Source organism: Sus scrofa, chromosome 4 (assembly GCF_054392235.1).
Source record: "Sus scrofa isolate SSC_HxYL_T2T_F1_AM1 chromosome 4, Sscrofa_HxYL_maternal_Yorkshire_Landrace_v2.0, whole genome shotgun sequence".
Classification (NCBI taxonomy): domain Eukaryota; kingdom Metazoa; phylum Chordata; class Mammalia; order Artiodactyla; family Suidae; genus Sus; species Sus scrofa.
In genome coordinates, this window is record NC_139386.1 from 110,611,176 (window position 1) to 110,635,666 (window position 24,491).

A 24,491-nucleotide genomic window follows, 5' to 3' on the forward strand; every position below is an offset into this window, starting at 1 on the left:
AAATTTAATTAGAAATATATTTAAAAATCACATCATACATAAAAAATGTAATATTTTAGAAATGTTTTCCACACTCAAAGAAAGGAAAGAAGGAAGACAGGCAGAAAGGAAGAAAGAAAGGAAAGCAATTTATAGCATCAGAAATGTTACATTTTTCATTCTTCTTAAAGGTGATTATTCATAATCTAAAAATGATCTTCAAAGGACTTATTTACAATTAAATCCATCAATTGCAAGTGGGAAGCCCCATTTCTAGGAGGAATCATTTAATCTATATTAAATTTATCTGCCTTTCTTCCCCCATAGTTTCTAGCATCTCAAAAAGGCACTGATTAAGAGTGTTTCAGGCTGGGCCTTAGCCAAACATTACCCTATTATCAAAAAAAAAAATAATTGAGTTAGTCTCTTGTAATACGGGAGCTTTTCTGTGGCCTTGCTCCCATGACACCGTCTGGTAAATTCTCACCTGTATTCATGCATATACATCACTTTACCTTGTTTGAACTTTATAAGCATAATTTGAGGTAAATATCATAATCTTATTCTATAGATAGAATGACTGAGGTACTCCGGGAATAAGTAAGTCTACATAGTACACAGTAGAGCTAGTTTTAGAAGTCAGGGTATTCTGGGAGTTCCCTTCATGGCTCAGCAATTAATGAACCCGACTACGATCCATGAGGATGCAGTTTCGATCCCTGGCCTTGCTCACTGGGTTAAGGAACTGGTGTTGCTGTGAGCTGTGGTATAGGTTGCAGGCACAGCTTGAATCCCACGTTGCTGTGGCTGTGAGGTAGGCCAGCAGCTGCAGCTCCAATTCATCCCCTAGCCTGGGAACTTCCATATGCTGTGGGTGAAGAAGAAGTCAGGGTATTTTGACTCCTTCTACTCAAGCTGAAGGGGATGAGCTCTGTATCTAAGTTGGGGGGGCTTCTCTCACACCTCTAAATCATGCCACTTAGGCAATCACATACCAACTTGATGGCTAGTCCTGAGTACCTCCAGTCCACAGGAAGAAGAAAGAAACTTGCTAGTAAAGCTGAGAAGTTGCCACTACTCAACAAACTCAATCTAACTTTACTGAGCCCCTACAATGGGCCGAGGGTTCTATTTCATTTTACCATCAGAATTTCCAAAATGAGGTAGGCATGAACCATATGTGAAGAACAAGCTTGAAATATCAGAGTCTGGAAGTCTGGGCCTTGGAAAGGAGATTGGGTAAGACAGGGTGGAGAGTGAGGAGAGAATGCAGCTTCCCACCACGATTCCTTGCAGGAAAGGCAGGAATTGGTAGGTATATTAACAGACCAACTAGATTTAATTCTGCTTGGGAACCCTAACGGCAGTTCATAATTTTTTTAAAGTATTAATACCTTAGAACATGAGTGACCCCCAAACTGTTTTATTATATAGACAAATAAACTCTCAGCCAAGGTGAAAGATCTATGGAAGAATTCATAGTCTGTTTCTTTCTTTCTCCCCTGCCTCACTGAGTTTTTGGTTCCCAGATGTGCAATCCTCGATGGAAAGGCAAGTGCAGGTAGGCAGAGAAGGGGAGCAGGGAAGAATGGACATTCTCTGAGAAGTGCTTTTATGAGCGCAGTGAAAATAGCTAGCATTTATTGAGCATTCACCATAGGCCAGTCACTGAGCTAGTGCTTTACAAAAGTGATTTCATGCAATCTTAATGAACAGCCTAAAAGGTAAGCATTATCCTCACACTTCCACAGAGGAGGAAGCTGAGGCCCAAGGTCACTCAGCGAAGAAGTGGCAGATATCAGGGCTTGGGCCCTTAATCACCAGTTGCACAGACTTGTATGACCCATCTATCTGGATACTGGTTCTCAGTTGAGCTATGGCCAAATCACATGGCCCATATCCATCAGCCAATCTAAAATCCTGGCCAGGCACTGGGGAAGAAATAAGAGGCACTGTGACTTGGGAAGGAGGAAGCATATCACCACTCCAGACTAAAGGCCCAGGGCGCTCAGACCCAAGCAACTTTCCTGCCAGCCTTCTGTCAATTACACTCTGGTCAGGCACCAAGATTGGCAGCCTCCTCAGACCAGGATCCTGGAATATTAAGCTCTTGGGAAGGTCCCAAAAGGAAAAGGAGCTGTCAACTTAGTGACTGTCCCAAAAGGCCTGGCCTCAAAGTGAATGTACTAGCGTTCCCTGGTGGCCTAATGGTTAAGGATCAGGTGTCACTGCTGTGACTCAGATCACTGCTCTGGTGCGGGTTCAATCCTTAGCCTGGAAATTTCCACATGCTGCAGGCACAGCTGAAAAACAAAACAAACAAACAAACAAAAATGAAGGTGTTAAATCACTCTTGAAAGATCAGAAGCCTAAGACAGGGTCCCTCATCTTCCTACTCTAGAGGCCCCTAAATGTCCCCAGCAGAAATGAGCCACTGCACCAAAGTATCTTGTTTTCATTGTGCTGAAAATATCCTGTCACAGCCTAGACCCTGAGAAGACTAAAAGGAGCATTCTCAACTATGTAGACAGAACACAGAGTGCCGTGCAGAGAGCTTGCTCACTGCTTGCTCACTGCACTCGAGGGTATGACAGCCAAGAATGCTTTCATAGTTGTGCTTTGTGCCTGATTCTGTCTGGAATGCATGGACTTTATTCCTTTGATCTTTAATATGGCTGCTTGGAGGGGCCAGGATCCCAGCATTTGCAGCTAGATCCCTCTTCACCCTCCACTGATTCTGCCCCCCACCCCCGCCCCAAGTTCTTAGATACAAGTCCGCATTCAGAAGTCCCCCCTCCTTCCTTCTCATGTCATTCTACTCGTGAGAGCATGTCCTTAACTCCGGATCCTGAACACCCTGCCTCCCTGCTACCCCACCAGCAGGATGGCCTCACCACCTATGACCCTCCTTAGTAACGTCGCAGTGAAGGGAACCTTGGTCCTCCTTCTCAGGACTGCCTCCATGGTGCTTCCTGCCCTCCCTGGGAAATAAGCATCTGGTTAATTGGCTGGGAGTTTTTTGGTTTGTTTTTTTTACTTTCCATCCAGATGTTGGTGTGATGTAGACCCTGCCTGGAAGTCCTGCAACCACAGCTAGAAGTTGTGTTTTCTATTACAATTTGGAATCAGTCACAACAACTAGAAGTGTGATGCCTGTTCTTTCCAGCACCACACCCAAGAACAAGACCTGGGGGCTTAATCTGCTCAAAGAAATTTAGCTGTGGACATACCAGTCTCTTTCTAAAAAGGAGGAGAAGGTGGGAGGGGGGAAGGATAGATAAAAGCAAGGTTCTAGAGTCTGCTTATAGCAGGATAAATGGTGGCTCCAGAGATACCAGGTCCTAATCTCTGGAACCTGTATTACCTTATTTGAAAAAAATGTCTTTGCAGATGTGAGTAAGTTAAGAATCTTGAGATGGAGATGTTATCTGGGTTGTTCAGTGGGGCCTCAAGTGCCATCACAGGTATCCTTATGAAAGGGAGGTTTGACACATACAGAAGAGGAAAAGCCCATGTGAAGATGGAAGCAGAGATTGGAATGCTACAAACACAAGACAAGGAATACCTGCAGCCTTCAGAAATGGAAGCAGCAAGGAGCAAGCCTTTGGAGGGAGTATGGATGACTTGGTTTTAGACTTCTGGCTTCCAGAACTATAAGAGAATAAATTTCTGTTGTTTTAATGCACCACCTTTGTGGTGATTCATTATAGCAATCACAGGAAACTAATACATGGCTATTTACAATAACCACTTCAAACAAGCCTCAAGATGGAAGTAAAGAAGGAACAAGTACGACTAACAGGCTATAAGACCTTCTATATATGGGAGGTTTTGTTAGTGACTGAGGTTTGCATCTATCCAGGGTCCACCCAGACTAAAGAGCTACTGCAAAGCTGAAGGAGAATAATGCTTCCAACAGCAGCATTAGGAACCTGGGTGAGGTTAAGGGCTCTTACTTGAGGTCCTGCCATTGGGTTCAGGAGTACGCAGGACCTGCTTTGGCTCAGCCAGCCTTCCTCCCTGTGAGTTCCTAAGAGATGGGAGCACAAGAAAAAATAAATACAAAACCAACATACCTCTAATCACCTAACCGGGTTTGGACCTAAAAGTCCCCTGTAGAGTTTCCTGGTAAGCTGGGCTGACACGTGTGGAGGGAGGTTTGACTTACCACTTTCTGGTCAATTGTAGAAGACCAAAGAAATGAGTTTCCACAAACCTGTATGGGTTTGGTAAACATACCAGCCCACTGTCCTTCAAATCCTCCCCACTAGTAAATATGGCTTTATGTCCTATATTGTGACCAGTCTAATTAATAACTCATCCTCCCTGTTGGGCATGAAAAGAGAAGTAGGAATAGAGTTAAGTTCACCCCTGTCTTACAAATAGGAACAGTTTGGGAACCACAGCCTCCCCAAGACTATGGATTGAACACTCTATTTTAGGACATGAATGATGAGAATGAATCACTCTCTCTACCCATTTCGGCTTCCTTCTCTCATCTCCACCAAGAAAAAGAGATACTGAGTCAACTTTCCCCAGGGTCTACCTCATGCCATGCACCGCTCTAGGCACTAAGGACAGAGCATTGACAGGAAGACACAGTCCCTGCCTCCATGAAGGACCATAAATCCCCTCCTAGGTCCTCCCTGCTAAGCCTTCACAACCCTGAAACACAGTCCAAGGAAGTTCACCCCAAGTTTAGTCCCCCCAACATCTAGTACCCCTCAGTCACACTTCCCACTCAGTTCCATGCTGGTCTGAAAACCTGAGAACTACAATTCTTGAAAGAACTATGTTTTAAGAGTATTAGAATCAGATGAAATTAACTTATTTGAAGAGCATGGAACACTGTCAAAATACAGGGCATTTTTAATTATATTCTATAGCCAGTTAGGTCAGAGGATCAGAAAGTTGTGCTGCCAAAGTCAAAACTTGGTGATCTCATTAACTACATTTATCGTCATATCACAATGGGGACTTAAACCCTAAAAAGCTGATTAAAACCAATAGAAATCAGCTGATCCCTATCTATCCTTTTTTAGGATCAGCCAATAGCACCAGTTTCCTTTACAGAGAATAGCATGTTATTTTTGAAATGGGAAGAAAGAACAGAAAGAAGGCACTTTGCAAGGCCTAGGGAAATTCAAGTTCATGAATAAGCAAATCATATATGTAGAAGCGGGAAGAAGAAGAAGAGGAAAAGGAAGAGGGAGAGGAAGGAGGAGGAGGAGGATGGAGAGAGAGGGGAGGAGATAGAGGTAGTGGCGAATATTTCTAAATATGCAAATGTAGAGATGGGAGCCCTATGAGTGACATTAAAGGAGACTTTTTATTTGATAACCATACCCATGAACAAACACTAAAACTGAAGCTAATGGAAACCAAAGCAACTGTTCCAAAATGATGAAATTTGGGGACTAACTCTAGTTATTTAATGCTAGTAAAAACAAGTTGATTTTGACTAATTCCATGGGAAACAGCACACATTTTCCTGTCCAGGATCTGTGGTTACCTGGGTGGCACACATCCAGAACCAGACGTCTTTGTTCTTCTATTGCTTCAGCACTGACACTCCAGAAACGTCTCACTAGACCACAACACATTAGGAAGAACGACCATTGTTTGGGTCAGAATGAGTGGAAAGCGCACCACAGTAGGAGAAACAATAATAGAGAGAAAAAGATAAAAGAAAGGAGAGGAAGTGACAAAGATAAAAACAGAGCAGGGACATGTAATTTGAAGAAGAAAGTGGGAACACACCACTTTAGAGGTTTGGATGAACTGAGTGAACTGAAGACAAAGGCCAGCAAAACGTTCCCATCCCCCTTGGCTTCAACTGGGTTAATTATGTCCTTACCGAACAGCCTGTTCAAGAGTTCCCTGTGGTATTTCACAATCATTCGTTCATTCATTCACTCACTCATTCAACAATTTCTTGTGGGACATGCAGGACCCTGACCTTAGCTCTAAGGAGGTAGAAAGGGGAGCACAAACCCAAAGGTAGAATCCTATACAGCCATGAAACATAAATGTAAATGTACAAATACTAGTGTGACCTTTACCTGGAAGAACAGAGCTTGATAGGGTGCATTTTTTAAAATGAATATTTTCTAATATTTTTTGATTTACAGAAAAATTGTGAATAGAGCACAGAGTTCCCACACCTCATACCCAAGTCTCCCATTTTTAACATCATATCATATATTTGGTACATCTGTCACAATTAATGAACCAATATTGATTATTATTATTAATAAAAGTCTGTAATTTATTGATATTTCCTTAGTTTTTACTTAATGTTTCTTTTCAGTTTCAGGATCCCAACTAGAAGACCACAGGGCATTTAGTCATCACATCTCTTTATTTCCTTGTGACTGTGACATGTGACAGCCTTCACTTTTAAACCCACCTTATTTTTTCTTATACTGTCTCTCCAAGGCATAGTGGACTGGTCACTTCTTTGCCCCTAGATGAAATCTTGAGCTGGTTTGAAAACGTTTTCAGTCTCTCTCAGACAATACGTCCTATCCAAATATGAAATTATGTCTAGTGTAGCAGCTGGTCAAAATTGGGGGCCAGGAGTCAGGGAGAGGACTAGACAGAGAAGACATGCGCAGGGAGCTTGAGGACCCAGGAAAGTAGAGTAGCATGGAAGCCAAGAAGGAGAGACTCTTAAGAAAGAAGGGCAGTAAGATGCTGCAGAAATGCTGTGGCAGAGGAGGAGGGGAAGAGGACTTGGCAAGCAGTTCATGGGCAACTCTCGAGAAGAGAGCTGTGTAGAGGGGTGAAAGTGGAAGCCACAGTAAGACAGGTTACGTAAGACAGGTTATTCACATACAGAGTGAATATGTGGCCAGAAAATGAAGGCCACCAACTCACACTTCTCCTCTCTTGAAGGCTGAGTGGTAAATATACAGAGAAAAATAAGTTATACATTAAATGGGTAGAAGCAAGTCTGAGAAAAAGCCTTTGAGATCAGGGTATATGGTAGTCAGCTCCTAAAAGGGTCCTGATAATCCACCCTCCTGCTATCCACACCCATGTCTAATCACCTCCCCTTGTGTATGGGCTGGACTGGTGATTTCCTTCTGTCAGAGAGAAGACTGGAGAAGTGATGGAATGTCATGTCTGAGATCGGGTTAAAAGAGACAGATTTTGTCTCACATGCACTCTTCCTCTGGCTTTCCTCAGTCTGCTCATTCTGATGAGGCAAGCTGCCATGTTATGAGCTACCCTAAGAAAAGGCCCACACGGCAAGGAACTGAGGGAAGCCTCCAGCCAATAACCAGCAAGGAACTAAGGCCCTCAAACTAATAGCCCCTGAGGAACTGAGTGCTGTGACAATCACATGAATGCACCCAGAAACAGGTCCTCCCCTGACTGAGCCTTGATGTGGATGGCAGCCTCAGCGAACATTTTGCAGCCTGAGAGACCCTGAAGCAAGCCACGTCCTGATGTCTGACTATGGAAAATGTTGAAATAAGAAATGTTAGACATATGACATGACACCACCAAACTCCTAGAAGAGAACATAGGCAAAACATTCTCTGACCTCAACCTTACAAATGTTTTCTTAGGTCAATCTCCCAAGGCAACAGAAATAAAAACAAAAATAAACAAATGGGACCTAATCAAACTTATAAGCTTTTGCACAGCAAAGGAAACCATAGAAAGAAAGAAAGAAAGAAAGAAAGAAAGAAAGAAAGAAAGAAAGAAAGAAAGAAAGAAAGAAAGAAAGAGAGAGAGAGAGAGAGAGAGAGAGAGAGAAAGAGAGAGAGAAAGAGAGAAAGAAAAGAAAACCTATGGAATGGGAGGAAATAGTTGCAAAAAATGCAACCAACAAAGGCTTAATCTCCAAAATATACAAATAACTCATACAACTCGACAACAACAAAAAACAAACAACTCAATTGAAAAATGGACAGAAGATCTAAACGGACATTTCCCCAAAGACATATGGATGGTCAGCAAGCACATAAAAAATGCTCAACATCACTAATTATTATAGAAATGCAAATCAAAATTACAGTGAGGTACCACCTCATACACACCAATCAGAATTGCTATCATTAATAAGTCTACAAATAACAAATGCTGGAGAGGATATAGAAAAAGGGAACCCTCCTACACTGTTGGTGGGAATGTAAATTGGTATAACCACTATCAAAAACAGTATGTCCTGCTGAATAGCATTGAGAACTATGTCTAGATACTCATGTCGCAACAGAAGAAAGGGTGGGAGAAAAAACTGTAACTGCAATGTATACATCTAAGGATGACCTGACCCCCTTGCTGTACAGTGGGAAAATAATAAAAAAAAAAAAAACAGTATGAAATTTTCTCAGAAATCTAAATATAGAACTACCATATGATCTAGCAACCTGGGCATATATCTGCACAAAACTATAATTCAAAAAGATACATGTACTCCTATGTTCATTGCAGTACTATTCACAATAGTCAAGACATGGAAACATCTAAATGTATATTGACAGATGAATGGATTCAGATGTGGTGCATAAACACAATCGGATACTACTCGGCCATAAAAAAGGACAAAATAATCCATTCACAACAACATGGATGCAACTAGAGATTCTCATACTAAGTGAAATAAGTCAAACAGAGAAAAACAAATACCATATGATATCACTTACATGTGGAATCTAAAATATGGCACAAATGAACTTATCTACAAAACAGAAACAGACTCACAGACATACAGAACAGACTTGTGGTTGCCAAGGAGGAGAAGGGGAGGGAGTGGGAGGGACTGGGAGTTTGGGGTTAGTAGATGCAAACTATTACATTTAGAATGGATAAGTGATGAGGTCCTGTTGTATAGCACATGGAACTATATCCAGTCTCTTGGGATAGACCATGATGGAAGATAATATAATAAAAGTGTGTATACACACACACACACACACACACATACATATACATACACATATACATATATGACTACAGAAATTGGCACAACGTTTAAATCAACTATACTTTAAAAAACGTAAAAAAAAAGAGACATTGTTTTAAGCCACCAAATTTGGGGATAATTTGTTACACTGCAATAGGTAGCTAACACAGGATGGTTATTTTTTAATAAGAGAGGCCTACACATGATTCTGGTTTTAAATTTTATTATCTTAAGACAAAACACAGTTTCTAGGCACCAGATCTGGAAAAAAGAAGATTTTTATTTAGAGACTGGGGATATAGCACTAATAGCACTAACTGGATAGCACTCTTTGGGAAAGGACCCAAGAAGCTGCATTTTAAAATGCCTTAGATCATTGTGACACTGAGTGCATCCGCTGAAAAGGAAATATCCAGAGATACAATGCAGAGATGTGGGTCTTGATGTCCCAGAGCAGGCAGATGGGGCAAGAATCTAGGAACCATGGGGAAGTAGGCCTTGAAGTTTTGACTCCTTTCTCCAAAACAGTAGGGAAGAACAAAAATAAGGGGAAAGATACATAGAAATTTTGAGATAAAAAGAAGGAAAAGCCTCAATCACTTTTTTCCCCTTCTTTTTAGGACCACGCCCATGGCATATGGAGGTTCCCAGGCTAGGGGTTGAATCGGAGCTACAGCTGCCGGCCTACACCACACCCACAGCAATGCAGGATCCGAACCACATCTGCAACCTACACCACAATTCTCAGCAATGCAGGATCCTTAACCCACTGAGCGAGGCCAGGGATCGAATCTACATCCTCAAGGATGCTAGTCAGCTTCGTTTCCCCTGAGCCACGACAGGAACTCTGAGCCTCAATCATTCTAAAGGAAGGACATGGAGCTATCCATGCAGCCTGAGGAAGTGGAATTATTGTTCAAGGCTTAAAGAGAGAAGAAAGGATCTGGAAGAAATACACTCCTTGAGGAAGATGTGGTGAGTCAGAAAGAATTTTTTAAATAATAGTACAAAGATTGAGAGGGCCAGAGGATGACTAATAAGCATAATCTGGAGGGAAATGAAGGCGCCCACACTCCTCAGCCTCCCCTCACTGTGAGCCGTTGGGAATGAGAGAAGGGAAGCCTCTGTTGGAGAAAGCTACAGGGACAGCATCCAGGGAAAAGGCAAGTTTGTGTTGCGATAAGGAGACAGAAAGAAGGCTGTAGGGAAAAGCGGAGTTCTATTTGTTTTCAATAGAACACAGGTTCTACTGGGCCCAGTGGAAGAGTCCCAGAGAGGGAGCGTGAAGGTATCCTGGAGGGTGGGCAACCTGGGGAGGAAGAGAGGAGAGCAGGACTGTCACAGTGGGGAGGAGGCAGTACCGAGGAGGCTGAAGGTTAAGGACGGGCTAGAGATTCCTTACAGTAATAGGAAGGCAAGCAGATACGAGTTCCTTGAATTAGCTAGCACCCAAAATCTACATTAAATATTGATCCATCATTAACATTGGCATCTATAGCTCCTTTAAGAATAGGTCCAAGATAAGGACTGACAGCTCAAGCCTCCTAGCCCTCCTAGAGGGCTGCCTCTGATAGCTGGCCTACAGTGAGGTCCAGGTGTCAGCAAAGCAGGGGACATGGCCATACTCAAAATGTTTACAGTCCTATATCTAAACTTTAAAACTGCTCCATTCATCTCATACAGGAACTTGCCTGTATCTAACTTGGCGTAGAGGAAAGATCCCTGGGCTGAGAGTTAGGAGACCTGGGTCTTTGTCCCAGCTCTACGCCAACAAGCTAAGTGATCTTAAAAGGCCACTTATCTCCCCGACCCCATCTGTCAAGTGAGACGGCTGAACAAGATGTTCCTTCAAGTTTCTTCCAGCTCCAACACTTTGAGAGCCTGAAAGCACGCAACCCTAAACCAGGTCTAGGGATCATGAGATTTAGTTCTTGGAAATTTAGCTTCTAAAAAGAAAGGAAAGAATTCCAGCCCTTATCCGTAACCTTCTGCAGACTTCTTATCCATTGATAGAATTCCCTGTGGGAAATGTTTTGAAATAGTGGACATTCCATGAAATGAAATTCTGGGGATTAATATGCAATAAAGGCTGAAATTTTTCAGAGTGATTTTTCCCAAATGTATGAAAAATCCTTATTCAATTGGATGTGGGGCAGATTCTTTCCTGAAGCATCCTGTTTGCACTCTCAAGGCAGGGTTTGGTAGGAAAAAGCACTTAGGCTCAGATATCTTGCCACTTACTCATAAAGTTAAGGAAGATGCGCTGACAGCAACGGGTGAATCATATCCAGGTCATCTCATGTCTAAGGTTTTAAATTATCTCCAAGTATTGCCACATGCACATTCACATATACCTCACCACCAGAACCATGAGACAGATTGTGAAAGAACTTCAATCTCATCAACAAAGTGAAAGTGGGACTTTCTCCTGACCTCCAGCATCCCTGACGAATACTCTCTCTCAGCACCACTTCTCTGATGGGAACTCCTAAGGTCACTCAGTCCCGTATTACATTTTGGAAACTCAGGATAACCTAATAGAAATGTCCCAGCTCATATCCCCAAACTTCACATGAAAGAGAAAGGATGAAAAGATGACTAGAAACTTCCTTTGATTTCCAAATGCAGGAATTTTGATTACCCAGTCCAGGCACTTGGAGACTCTGCTTACTTTTTCACAATATATTATCAGTAAAAATTAAAATACCCTTTACAATGGTACATGGTATATTTTCAGTACTTTATACTTTTTCCTCAATCACTCGAAAAACATATATCGAGCATTATGCTAGGTGCTGGAAGGAAACTCAACATCTAAGCTATGAATTAAATACAATGCAAAAATACAAACTCTATAATAATAGTGGTATTTTAAAAGGAGGATATAATTAATTCTGCCTCAGGGTAGGGAAGTTGAGGAAGGTAAATGATGAGTAAGAGACTGAAGATGAGTAAGAGCTAACCAGGTGATAAATGAGATCTGAAAGATATCCAAGGCAAAAGGACCAAGAAAAAAAAAGACACAGAAATGTAAGATTACATGCGGAGTATCTGGATTTCTACTCGTAGCCTAATGTGACTAAAGCATAGAGAACAAGGGATGGAGAGTTTTGGACCAGCCTTCAAAAGCTCGTGAAGGAACAGCATACTAAGGACTTTGGCCTTCATTCTTCAGGAGACAAAGAGACAGAGATGATCACGGTCATGATCATGATCAGATCTGTACTTCAGAAAGGTGATACTGAGAGCGGTGAAGAGAATGGACCAGGAAGGAGAAAAAAGCAGAGAGAGGTCAAGATCTTTTGTAACAGTTAGCAGAGAAATGATGTAGGTAAAACATACCACATGGTACTGTCCTTCTTTGTTTTTGTATTCTTCCCCACCCCCTAATAGAGATAAGTTCCCTGTGGACAAGCACCCTGTCTTGTTCACCTCTGTATCCCAGCACAGAGCAGAATGGCTGACACAGTGCAAGCACGATGAAGGAATAAATGTCCTTCAGCAGTGAATGAATGAATGGAGACTTAAAGTAAGGCGGCAGCAGTGGGGGATGTGGAGAAAAGAGCATATTCAAAAATATATATCTATAGTAGTTAAAAGAATTCCTCTGAAGAAAATAGAGAAATCCAAAGTTTCCATATTGAGTGACTAAAAAGGTCTCTAAGATTTTTTAAATTATAAGAGGCCGAGCAGGTTGAGAGAGAAAGGCAATGAGTTCAATTGGGAATATGCTGAATTGGAGGTATCTGTGGGTCCCCATCCTTAAGCCCAGTAGACAAATGGAAATATGTATCAGAATCTCAGAAGAGTTTATTGCCTGATTTTCACTTACAGTCACTCATACAGGCAGGTGAGCCAAATTATCCATAATCTAGTTTTTTTGAACATGTGCTATAAACTTGACTTCCAAAGAAAAAGTAACTAAGAAAATGAAAACTGTCTTCAAAGATCCCTGCCTCATCACTCCTGAAACAAAAGCAAAGACAAGACAATTTTATTGGTCAATTACATCTCAATAAAATTTGGGGTAAAAGCCTATTAATTAATTAAAAAAAAAAAGAAAGAAGAGGAGTGGGAGATAATCTTTCACTCTTGTCACTGTCAACATCTCATATCTTCAGAATACCAATGGAATGTTCCCATGAGCAGCGTTACCTCTCCAAGCGTTAGTTTGCCGACTACAAAGCATTAAAACAATGAATATTCTTGCAGAAAACCCTAACATTCTTCCCTCTGCTTTCCCACACACTGTCACTAATAATTCTCACTAGGAGGGGCCTTTTGGTAACCATGGAACATGATGGGAATCCAAGCCATATGGTACCTGGAAAGTTCAATGGATAAAGAGTTAGAAGAACTGGTTTTAGTTCCTTCTTTACTACTAATTGGCCATGTGACCTTGGGCAAGTCACTTCACCCTTCTGAATCACCGTTTCCCCATCTGTAAAATTAGGTCAGTTTGGATTTTCTACGTGTCTGTGCGTGTGTTTATTTTCTTTAACAGTCAGCATTGACCTAGACCTAGATGCTCTCATGTGTTAATCATTAGCTCCTCTCTCAATGGACTTTAAGGAGAGCACTAATTAAAGCCTAAATTGCCTAGAACAAATTGTTAGATTCTGAGGACATTGCTGGTGAGGTCTTATATATTAAAATATATATTATATTTTATATATTTAGGTCATATATTAAAATATATATATTTTATATATATTTCTGAATGGGGATTTTATTTCTTAATCAAAAAAGGAAAGTGAGGAAAATCTTGTTGGAAACTTGAAGAAAGGAGATCATTGCAATGTTGTGACAGAAAGTTTAGCAACACCGTCTCCCACAGTAACGTAAAAGGTAGAAAAGGTACCTAATGATAATGCAGCTACAAATGAAAAGGATTTAAACAGGCACTTTACAAAGGATAATACCCCTATGGCCAATAAGTAGGAAAAGCTGTTTAACCTCATTGGTCATAAAATAAAAAAATGCAAACTAAAACCACAGTGAGGTAAGCAGCTCTACATTTCTACAGCCTGGCTAAAAGTTTTAAAACTTTAAATAATTAGTATTGGTAAGGATTTGGAGCAACAGCATTTCTCATCAATTACCAGTGGTCGCATCAATTGGCACAGCCTTTCTGAAAAATAGTTTGACATTAAGTATGAAAGACACTCATATCCTGTAACCCAGGATACATCCCACAGAAATGCATGCATATGGGCACCAGAAGACATGGTCAAGAATGTTCAGAGTAACTTTCTTTGTAAGAATCAAAACTTAAGACAACTCAAATGTCCATCGAGAGAAAAAATGTATCGATAGGTTATGGTGTGTATGTAAAATGTCATACCACACAGTATTGAAATGTACAAACTCCAGGTACATATAACAACATGAATGAGTCACAGAGACCAGACACAAAAGAAAAATTACTGTGTAGTCCTAGTTAGATAAATTTAAAAACAAACTAAACTAAACTACAGCATTACAAGTTAAATAATGATTAGCTTTGAGGGATAGAGGAATGGCAGGAAGGAAGTGACAGTGTCCTCTTTCTTGGTCTGGGTGGGGGTTACACGGATATGTGCTTTGTTATAATTTACTAGGCACATTTATTTTATATATATTTCTGAATGAGGGTTTTATTTCTTAATCAAAAACAGGTAAAAATAAAGGAAATAAAAGTGCCTGTCATGTAGTAAGCATTTAGAAAATAGTCTTCACTATTCCTTTCACAGCACCCCTCTCACTCCTGAGCACATAAAACAGACTTTCTTCTCCCAAAGGGCTCTCCAAGGAAAATTATAAGCTGTCACTGGCAAATATTGACCTTGCTCTTCCTCTCCCTTTGGGACCAAGGTCATAGATAAGAGGAAGGGACCCAGAAGCAGAGTTCTTCATTGCTCCACCAAACCCAGACTAAGGGAAGGCTCTTAGGATTATCCTCACATGCCCCTGCCTTCTGCTCCACAGCTCTGTAAACTGGTGCAACAGTGTGGAGGCTAACAGCACCGCCAGTGAAGTGGAAGATGCATATTCCCTGTGACCCACCAATTCCACTTGCAGATCTGTATCTCAGAGGTGTTCTGGCACAGTACACAGGTACAAAGGTGTTTAATGTACCATTATTTGGAACAGCAATTTAAAAAAAAAAAAAGAAGAAGAAGAAAAGGAAAAAAACCCTGGAACAACCTCAGTAGTCATCAATATAGGTATGGTAAAGACATTATGAAGTAGCCACACAATGAGCAGCTGTTAACAATGACTGAACTAGATCTAACTTAGTAAACATGGATAGATCTCAAAAATATGCAGCTGAGTAAAAACAAAAGTTGTAAAAGATATGCAGAGTAGGATGCTATTTATATATAGTTAAGCACACAAGACAAGGCATGTTGTTTGTGGATGTGTAACAAAATTATGGAGACCTGATACACTTCAGAAAAGTGGTTACTTAGGAGAAGGGAGGGTAATGGGAGAGATGGCTATAGTAGTTTACCTCTCTAAATAAGTATCTGAAACAAATATGATAAAATAGTAACAATTACTCAAATCTGGCATAGGTATATCAGGTGTCTGTTATATTATTGCTGTACTTTATTATATTTGAAATAATGTTCAACTTTTTAAAAAACCATCTCTTAAAACATTCCCCAGTCTCCTGCATTCCTCACAAAGGATAATTTGTATAATTCTTCCAGATTTTCCTGCTTCTTCAAGACACAAATGGAAATTTATGATAAATGTTGGTAGTAGGGTCACCCGTTCTCTTCCAAGCCAGCCATTCCTGACCCCAGCAGACCCCACCATCACCACCCTGACCTACGACCCAAGAAGCTCATCTGTAAGGACAACAGGTCCTTACAGCTTCTGGCTTCTGGCTTCTGACTGGATTTTGCAAATGAGAGGCAGAAGAAGAGATGGCCCAACAGGAAGAAAGAAAGGACTGGGTATTTATTTGTTCCGTGGCTTCCTCCCTGCTGGCCTACAGGTTGGAAGTGGCTGCATTTCTCTGCTGAAGGCCACCCCTCCTGGGCCCCCCTCTCTGGGCTGCAGTAATCCCTTCTGCCCCTGCTTCTTCAGCCCTGGGGTGGGTAATGGCTCTTTGGTGTCACCAGCCCCAGGTGCTTCAACGTCCCTTCTAGTTTCCCTTCATTCTGCCTACAGTTTTATAAATGGTGCCCTCACTAGGCCCTCTTTGACTTCCCCACTGGAACATGCCATCAATTTCTTACTCATACCCAGACCTCATCGAGCATAAGGGCAGTACTATGAGAGCCCAATTGGTCAGGGAAAGCTGCAGAGGTAAAGCTCACACCTGAGTAAAGCCTTAAGAGAGGCGCAGAGGTCTGTCGGTCAAGACAGAGAGAACAGCTTCTACAAAAGCTTTTGCATTAGGTTGACCTATGAAACTGCCAATATTAGACCATTTTTTGACATACAAAAAAAAAAAAGGCAATTTCATTTTCATGCAGTACATCCTAATAACAGGATTCAGACTATGGTGACCTGAAATGGGAAGGAGGCCTACAGGAGCAGGAAGAATCAAAAATGAGCCTGTCCCTACAGGGTGGATGTCAGGAAGGGTGGAAATAACATTAATCTGAAGAGGAAGAAAGTCAGCTTGGCAGAGAGGGATGAAATGTGTTTTCTATGTTTTATTTCTATTCAAACAGAGCCACAGATCTCCTTCTGTTCTCCTTATACCTGGATCTGCAATCTAGTTGTTACAAAGAAGGTAAATGCACACACACAGGTTTTCGCATCTTGAGCTACAGCTCATAGCCAGAGCTAGACACATCCTTAACATCCTCTCAACTCATTTCCAAGATTGAGAAAATAATGGGGCACAGGGGTTAGAGTCTTGCCCACTGTCACACACCTCTGTGATCCTCCAACTGGATATCTTGACAATGGAAGACTTCTAGAAGGAATGAGCTTGGGAGGATTCCAATGACACAATTCTAAGGAGAAGAGGGTGAAGGTCATTACAGGGAAGAGTCAAACCCTTATAGAGGCAAAGGAATAAAAAGTTGCTGGGACAGAGAGGATGCTGAGAGCAAATTAGCTTGGCTGGAAGAGCAAAGAATGCATGCATTTGGCGAAGATTTCCTTTATTAATCTTATCATTGGACCCAAATTAATATTTCCCTAGACTTGTTAGGCTGACCAAATTTATTATCCTTGATGACAATAAGCCCTCCCAGATTTAGGAAGGATTAAAAGATATATGATATATTTTTCATGAGATCATTCCCAGGCCCACAGTACTGTTCCTCAAAACTAGTATTTTGGCATTAAATAAGCCAGGGAAATTAGGCCATGTACTCCATATTACGCAACTGGGGGGGAGAAATGCTAAGTAATATTTAAAGTTGGAGTTGTTTTGATCTCATAAGTTCTCTCCTGACAATTTAAAATTTGCATTAGTAAATACTGGAACCAGACTCTCAGAAGTCTGTGTTCAGGGCAAAAGGAGCCTCCCTGAATCCCTTAACTATCTGAGGTCCCAGGTTTACCTGATGGTCTAGCATGGGGATATGCCTGCATCTTGTGAAGCGATGTGCACATCACTATAAACGAGGACTATGGTAGGACTTTGGGCTAAGAGAGTAAAGAGTAAGGTGAACTTTCACAGGAGCAGGGGGTGGTGACTAAGTCCTGCACCAGGTGGGGAAATTACAGCCATCCTGGGAGACAGCCACAATTATCATTTCCAATCAGGAAGAAGGGTGATGCAGACTAAAGCCCTCCAGGGGCCCATCACTCATGTATCTCTGTCTGTTGGCTCAATGTAAACTGGCAGGCCTGGTGCCATGTTTATTGTCTCAAGGTCCCATGTTTACAAATAGGTTACTGAGTTACTCATTTCAGAACTAAATCATCAGTCTTTACCCCAACCCTAAGCCCTTGGGCAGAGTTGGAAAATAGCCAAAAGTCAACAAAACAATCAAAGAATTGTCCCCTAGAGGGGACCCTAGTGATGACACAGTTTTAAATTATCACCCTGAAAATGAGAAAACACAGGTCCAGAGATAGTTAATGCCCAGGTCCTATAAGGAGGAAGTACAGGGTTGTACTTGGTTGCAAGTCTATCACTAACCAGCAAAAGCTCCTAGATCTCCCCTCAGGACACAGCCCACTATATCAGACTGTCTGGAAGTTCTTCTCCAGACCCTCCTTTTACACGAATCTTTCCTCCCCTTTGTTCAGTTGTTTCGGGTTAATGACTTTGTATTTGTCTTCTTGAAAGAGAATGCATGCATCTTCAAAGTACTTCAATTTGGTTTAATTCCAGACATATTTATTGAGGTCTATTAAGTGCCAGGCCTTGTGCACATATTAAGCATTCAGTCAATATTTATTAAGCTGGACTGTATATGGAAGGCACCACTAGCGTGATCACACGAGAGAAGAGACAGTATGGGGGGAGGCAGGGTGATGGGAAATACAGCCACATGGGTATACTAGTTGTGACGTAATTTGGTCTGAGAAGAGGATGGTGGTGGTGGTGACTGGAATGAAAAATCATAGGAAAAAAATGTGGCATGCATCTAGAGTAAAGTTGGATGTAAGCAGAAGAAAAGAGAGGAATGATAAGAAAACTATATTTTACACTCTTCAAATGTGAAGTACCAATTGGACACATTTGGAGAAGTCCAGCCAGCAGGGTGAAATTGGAGGGAGACCTCAGGCAGGAGTCAAAGTCAGACTCTGCAGAGAGGGGATGGTTTAAGCTGTGGAGGTGGAGCGTGCTTTGCTGGAAGTTAGCACAGCTCTCTGCTGAAATTCTTCCACTGCTTTGCAGTGTTTGAACTAGACAAAGGACTAACAAAGATATTAAAAATAGATAGTAAAACAAATTAATTTTAAAAAAGAGAAATTTATCTAATAATGTGTAAACTTTTCAATACATTAAAGGAGGATTTTTTTAAAAAAAAATAGGCAAAGTGAATAGGACAAGACCAGCAGCCCACACAGGCTACCCCAGGGCCAAGGCCAAGCCTTGCTCTTTTTCTCAGCCAGCATTCTTTCTATGCATTATCTTAAATGCCCAACCTCCTCCAAGAAGCCCTCCTGTTTTGATTAAATGAGAAACACTAGCTTACCTACCTTGGTTCCTAGATTTGGCCATATCAGTAATCCCTATGTTGCTATTAGTGGCACACATGGGTATTTAATGATAATTATTTTCTGATGATAACGTGGCTGCTAGACCATCTGTCTAAATATCTCCCCTCCATTAGCTGCTCATCTTCCCACTGTCACCTCCTTCCTCAGACCTTACTTCCAACACCCTTCCTCACCCCTGCCACTGCCATCCCCAACCCACCCTACCCCAGGCTCCTTGAAGCTCTCTTATCTATCCATACCCCTGATAAATTCCAGCAAAAACTGAAGTTTTATAAAACAAAACTTTAAAAGCTCATTCATGTTACAAAGGAGAAGCCTGCTTAAAATAGACTTTGGCTTTGTAACTATTCCACATATGTTAGAACTACTCCCTAAATGCAGCAAAGATCTCTATTTGATAAACCTCTAAATCAGTCGCATTTTAAATATTTGTAAAATTTCAACTAGAACATGCAACAGTGACTGGTGGCAACAATGACCAAAATAGCATCAAGGAAACTGGATAAAAACAGCAGACCACTAAGGCCACCCAAGTGGGGAAGCCAAACCACAGAGGAGCAGGAAACTCCAGGGACAGAACCCTCTGGAAAAACCTTTGGCTTTCTCTTTTCCAGAACAAAAATCTAGTCATGTGGTGATTTCTCTTATCATGAGAGGGGTGCCCAGCCCAAATGCTGGAAGGCCAGGGGCTTTGTATGCTTTGCCCCAGCAGCACTGCGATGTACCACAAACAACTATTGGTATGTTGGAATTCATCATCCGTGGTCTTCTACATTAACCAAACCTGCAATAACCTTCCCAATGACATCCCATTACTGGTACCAGAATAGTGAGGGCCTTAAGAGGATGAACTTGAAATTGTTCTCATAGCCTGTGACTCGAGCAGGTCTCCTCCTATGGATTTAGCATCTCCTGTTTGACCCATCATACCTTCTGCATAACAGACTGAAATGAGTGATTTAAGCCAGATCATCCATTCCTTGGCTTGGAGCTAACAAGAAGATAAGGAGAATTCTCCACAGAACATTTCCCACTACCACAGCTAACTACAGCACCTTGTCTCCTAAGGCAGCCCCTCTGGTAAGGGCCCAGGCCAGACCCCACCACACCCCATGATGGAAACTTTGCCGACAAATGTTTCTCATATGAACCCAATCAGTTTATAGGGCATTACACAGAGCTATGAATGTACTCCATATATACTCCAACTCTGAAATTCTGAGGCCTCAACCCCAAATCAAAATTATATTACTACCATCATTGTTGTTATTTAACATTTGTTCTTTTTTACAAGTGTAAAGTACAGTGTAATCATTTTCATTAGTCTCTTATCATCTGGAACCCAGTCCCTGCTCACTGCAGAGACTAGAAATAGAGGTGAGTTGGGAAAATATATTGGCAGTGCTGTAACTTGGTATTATCCCCCAACCCAACCCATTCACCCATCCTTACCATCCAAAGGGAGGGATCCACCAAAGATCCACATGAGATTTTGTTAAGAGAACTAACTTCATGCATGACAATAATAGTTACCTAGAAAAGCGAAATCAGAGAGAGCTCTGATCTTTCTAAAGAGAAAGGGAATCTGTGGTGCTCACAACTTCAGACCCCAGTAAGGGATGATGATGGGAAGATGCACCAGAAAGCTCTTGTTCAACTCTCTCATGGAGAATGTCTGCAAGTTGGGGAAAATGATGGTCTATGAGCCTGTGTCTGTTGGAAAGAAGAGGATAATCACCTGGGTGATTTCTGGAGGGCAGTGGTCCACACATGGCGTTATCTCCAACGTTTCTAAAATTCCAAGCAAATATACCTTCCCCACCCCTATCCCTGCTCTAACACACTCAGGCCAAGTTCTGAGGCCCGCCGGAGTGCTTGAGCATTTCCAATCACTTTGATGGTGACCTAAGCGAAAAGGGTATGGGAGGTGAGTTATCTGCCTGTAAAACAGTAAACAACATCCTCCAGAGTTCAAAACAACAGATCCATACTTTGGGATAAGCCCTCCCTCGCACATACCTATGACCACCATCTGTGCTAGGTATGGCTCAGAATCAATGTTTCCGTGAAAACTGGTGCTCTGGAAGCATGTCTGTGGGTGCGTTGCTTAAATCAAATATTCGGAGCTTTCCTGATGCACTAAAAAATGTGAACATACATAGACTTTTCTCAATTCATAGGCATTTCTCCATAAATTTTTGTTCCACCCTTGGTGCCTGTTACCACTTGCCTGATAGCCAGAGATAGTACAAAATAAATGAATGAGCAGAAACTATTAGTGAGAAAACTCAGAAGCAAACACTCACATATCCTTCAGCAGTTTGCTTTCTCCTGGCCTGGGCTGCTTGTGTTTCTGGTTTCATACGACCAGTTGTTTACTGGGGAAACTGTTTCTTTCTCACTCGAGGGAATTCAATAGATCCTATTTTATGGCATTCTGCAAAAACCTCATGACTCACAGCCTCAGCACCCAACCTAGGAGGCTCCATGACAAGGCACCAAGAAAGGGAATTTGAGTCAAGTCTGGTTCCCTCCTCTGGGGAATTTCTTTAATTCACCTGATTTCTCCAAGCTTCAGTTTCTGTGTACATAAAGGGGAAATAATAGTACGCACTTCATGAGGGAACATTCTGACATCTACACGTGATCATGCGTGTATTGTGCCTGCATGGGGTAGGTACTCAGTACAGTTAGTGATTGTTATTCCCAGGACAAAATGAACATGCATTTTAAAGATCCTCAGCTCAATTCCTCACAGCTGCAAGGTGATCCACAAATGTGTTCCTTTCGCTCCCCTTCCTTCACTCTTGGAATGTCAGCTGCCCAGAGGGCTATTACCCCATTACTGAGGTCAGGTCCTTCAGACATCCCTGAACCCCAGGAAGATGTGTCTGTCCCTGTTCCATACCACTTGGCTTCAAGGCTGGGTGTGAAATCCTGCCCAAGGCCACCAGTTGACAACAGCCACAAACGGCCCCCAAAAAGCCCCAGGGACCTGAGACTCAGACAAAATAAAGGCCAGAGAGAGAGAAGGGATCCACACACATACAACCAAAGAGGTTCTCTCCTGTCTAGGCCAAATGCTGCTGTTCGCCCAAAGGAGAGCCCAGAGCTCTCTCAGATGTGGTCCACCCCAGCCCTGGGGTCACCCTCTCACAGCTTTCCCTGGCCCAGGCCCAGAAGTTTTAATCAAATGCAAAAAAAAAAAAAAAAAAAAAAATTAAGTAGTTCTCCTTTAGCCAAAGAACAAGTCCTAGTTCTCTTCTTCAGAGCTAACCCCTTGGAGATGCCCAACCTGGTGCTTCATCATAAGGTGTTACTCAGTTGGCAAAAGAGCTCAGATGAGAAAGGCCCTTCTTGAAGAGAGAAGAAAAGCAGGCTGGGCAAGAGTGCTGGCCTCCAGCCCCCTCCCCAAAGTGGTTCCATTTTTGGCTTCCTTAAGGTGAATATAACTGTTTAAACAAGATTAAACAAGCATGGAATTTGAGAGGGAGAAGGAAAAATTTTTTTTAAAAAAAGGCAAGAGAATTTTTCTTCCCAAAAGACCCAGAACAAATCTAAACTGTAAGAACAGCTTAGCTCTCAGTAGCTTAAAAAAGAAAAGAAAAGAGGAGTTCCCGTTGTGGCGCGGCGGAAATGAATCCAACTGGGGGTTGCGGGTTTGATCCTTGGCTTCACTCAGTGGGTTAAGGATCTGGCGTTGCCGTGAGCTGTGGTGTAGATCACAGATGCAGCTCAAATCTGGTATTACTGTGGCTCTGGCAAAGGCCAGCAGCAACAGCTCCGATTAGACCCCTAGCCTGTGAACCTCTATATGCCGCAGGTGCTGCCCTAAAAGGACAAAAGCAAAAAAAAGAAAGAAAGAAAGAAATGAAATAACTGAAATCTTCCAGGCCAAAAGTGCTCAAGGGAAATTACTATCCTGGGGTCAATGTAATACAGAGGAATTACAAAGGAACAATGAACCCAGCATGGCCACCTTCACTTTGCCTTAGGAAGAAGAAACATAGTAAACTTTACAACCCTAATGCTTTTTTTACTTAGAACACCAGCACCTGCCACTACAACACAAGAAAATCATGCTAGATCCCTTGAGAGCTTCACAATAGATCCACAAAGAAGGATTCAGGGTCCGATTCTTGATTCATACATTCATCAACTTAGTCATTCAACAAACATTCTGTGGACATCTACTCTATGCCAGCTACCCTGTTAGGCACTGAAGCTATAGCCAGGAACCAGAGAGAAAAGGTGCCTTCCTTCAAGGAGCTTGAAGACTCTTGGGGCAGGAGGCTTGTAAACCTGCCATAGTAGGTGCTGTGCAGAGGAAACACCATTGGTTCTTCCCAGAAGAGTCACTGAGGTAAGAGACTCCCTCAAATGAGAGGTGACATTTGCTTGAACCTTAAAGAAGGAGTAAGTTTTTCAGGAAGAAGAGAATCAGGAGCTTTTTAAGTGAGGCAGAGAGGTGTCCCGGGGCACTCCATGTGCTGGGGACCTAGCTGGGAAGAAAAGACAACTGTGTCCTAACTGCCAAGGCTTTATTTAACATTCTCCAAAGCTCCAATTCTCCCCTGTGGGTACTGGAGGTTGTCAGAAGGATCAGGAGACCCCCCCAAAAAAAAGACAAAAAACAAGGGATCTGCCATTTCTTGGCTCTGTGACCTTGGGCAAGGGGCTGTCCTGCTCAGGGTCTCAGATTCCTCCTTTGTCATATGAGAAAATTGAGCTGAATGATTATTTTTGTTTAATTCCATGAGAACAGAAACATGGTTCAGAAGCAGATTATGAAGCTACCCGCTGCGGAAGGCCCCCCACCTCCTTGGGGCTTTTGATTAGTCACATCTGGCCAGGCACATCTGTAGGTGTGTATTCACAAACGCATACTCCGTCACATCCCTCCAATCTATCCTCCATTTGCTCATCAAAAGTACAAGGATGAAAATGCTCCTGGGATCCACAGTCTCTGTAAAGCTAAAGATCCACAGCATGAAAGAGAAACACCTTCACAACTCGGCAGTCTCATATCACACTTTACAACTAGACGGTCAGGCTCTGGCCGTGCCTCCGCCTCCATGGCTCCAACCTCCCTAATACACTACATGGCCTCTCCTATCTGTTCCTTGGTCCATAGGGCTCCCTCTGTCTGCCTAGAATACCCTTTCCTTCCCCTTGTTCACTTGGCAATCCTCTATTTACGCTTTAAAACTTGCTCCAGAATGACCTTCCTTAGCAAAGCCTTTCCACATCTCCCATCATATCCTCCTCAAGCATAGTTCTACCCATGCCTAGGATACCGGATGTAGCCACTGACATGTGAGTCTCCGCCACAGAAGATGAGCCCCTCAAGAACAAGGACTGTGTCTCTCTGACACTTGTACCCCAGCTCCTAGGACTGTACATGGACACAGACTGTCTGCAGCAGATGTTTGTGGAGCCAACCACGTGCATTTCCATTAACTGTTCT

General features: G+C 42.2%; 1 long non-coding RNA gene across 5 annotated transcripts in view; it reads right to left on the reverse strand.

Annotated features, from left to right (window-relative positions):
- The window catches only part of LOC102166460 (uncharacterized), a 418,456-nt gene that overhangs the window by 354,462 nt on the left and 39,503 nt on the right, over positions 1–24,491 (reverse strand). Inside the window, exons 3-4 of one of the 5 annotated variants that reach the window (XR_014844449.1) lie at positions 3,936–4,009; positions 3,545–3,630 (exon numbers count right to left, since the gene is read on the reverse strand). The exons of the other annotated variants lie outside the window; for them this stretch is intronic. This is a non-coding gene — a long non-coding RNA (uncharacterized LOC102166460). The remainder of the gene's footprint in view (positions 1–3,544; positions 3,631–3,935; positions 4,010–24,491) is intronic. 5 annotated transcript variants of the gene reach the window in all.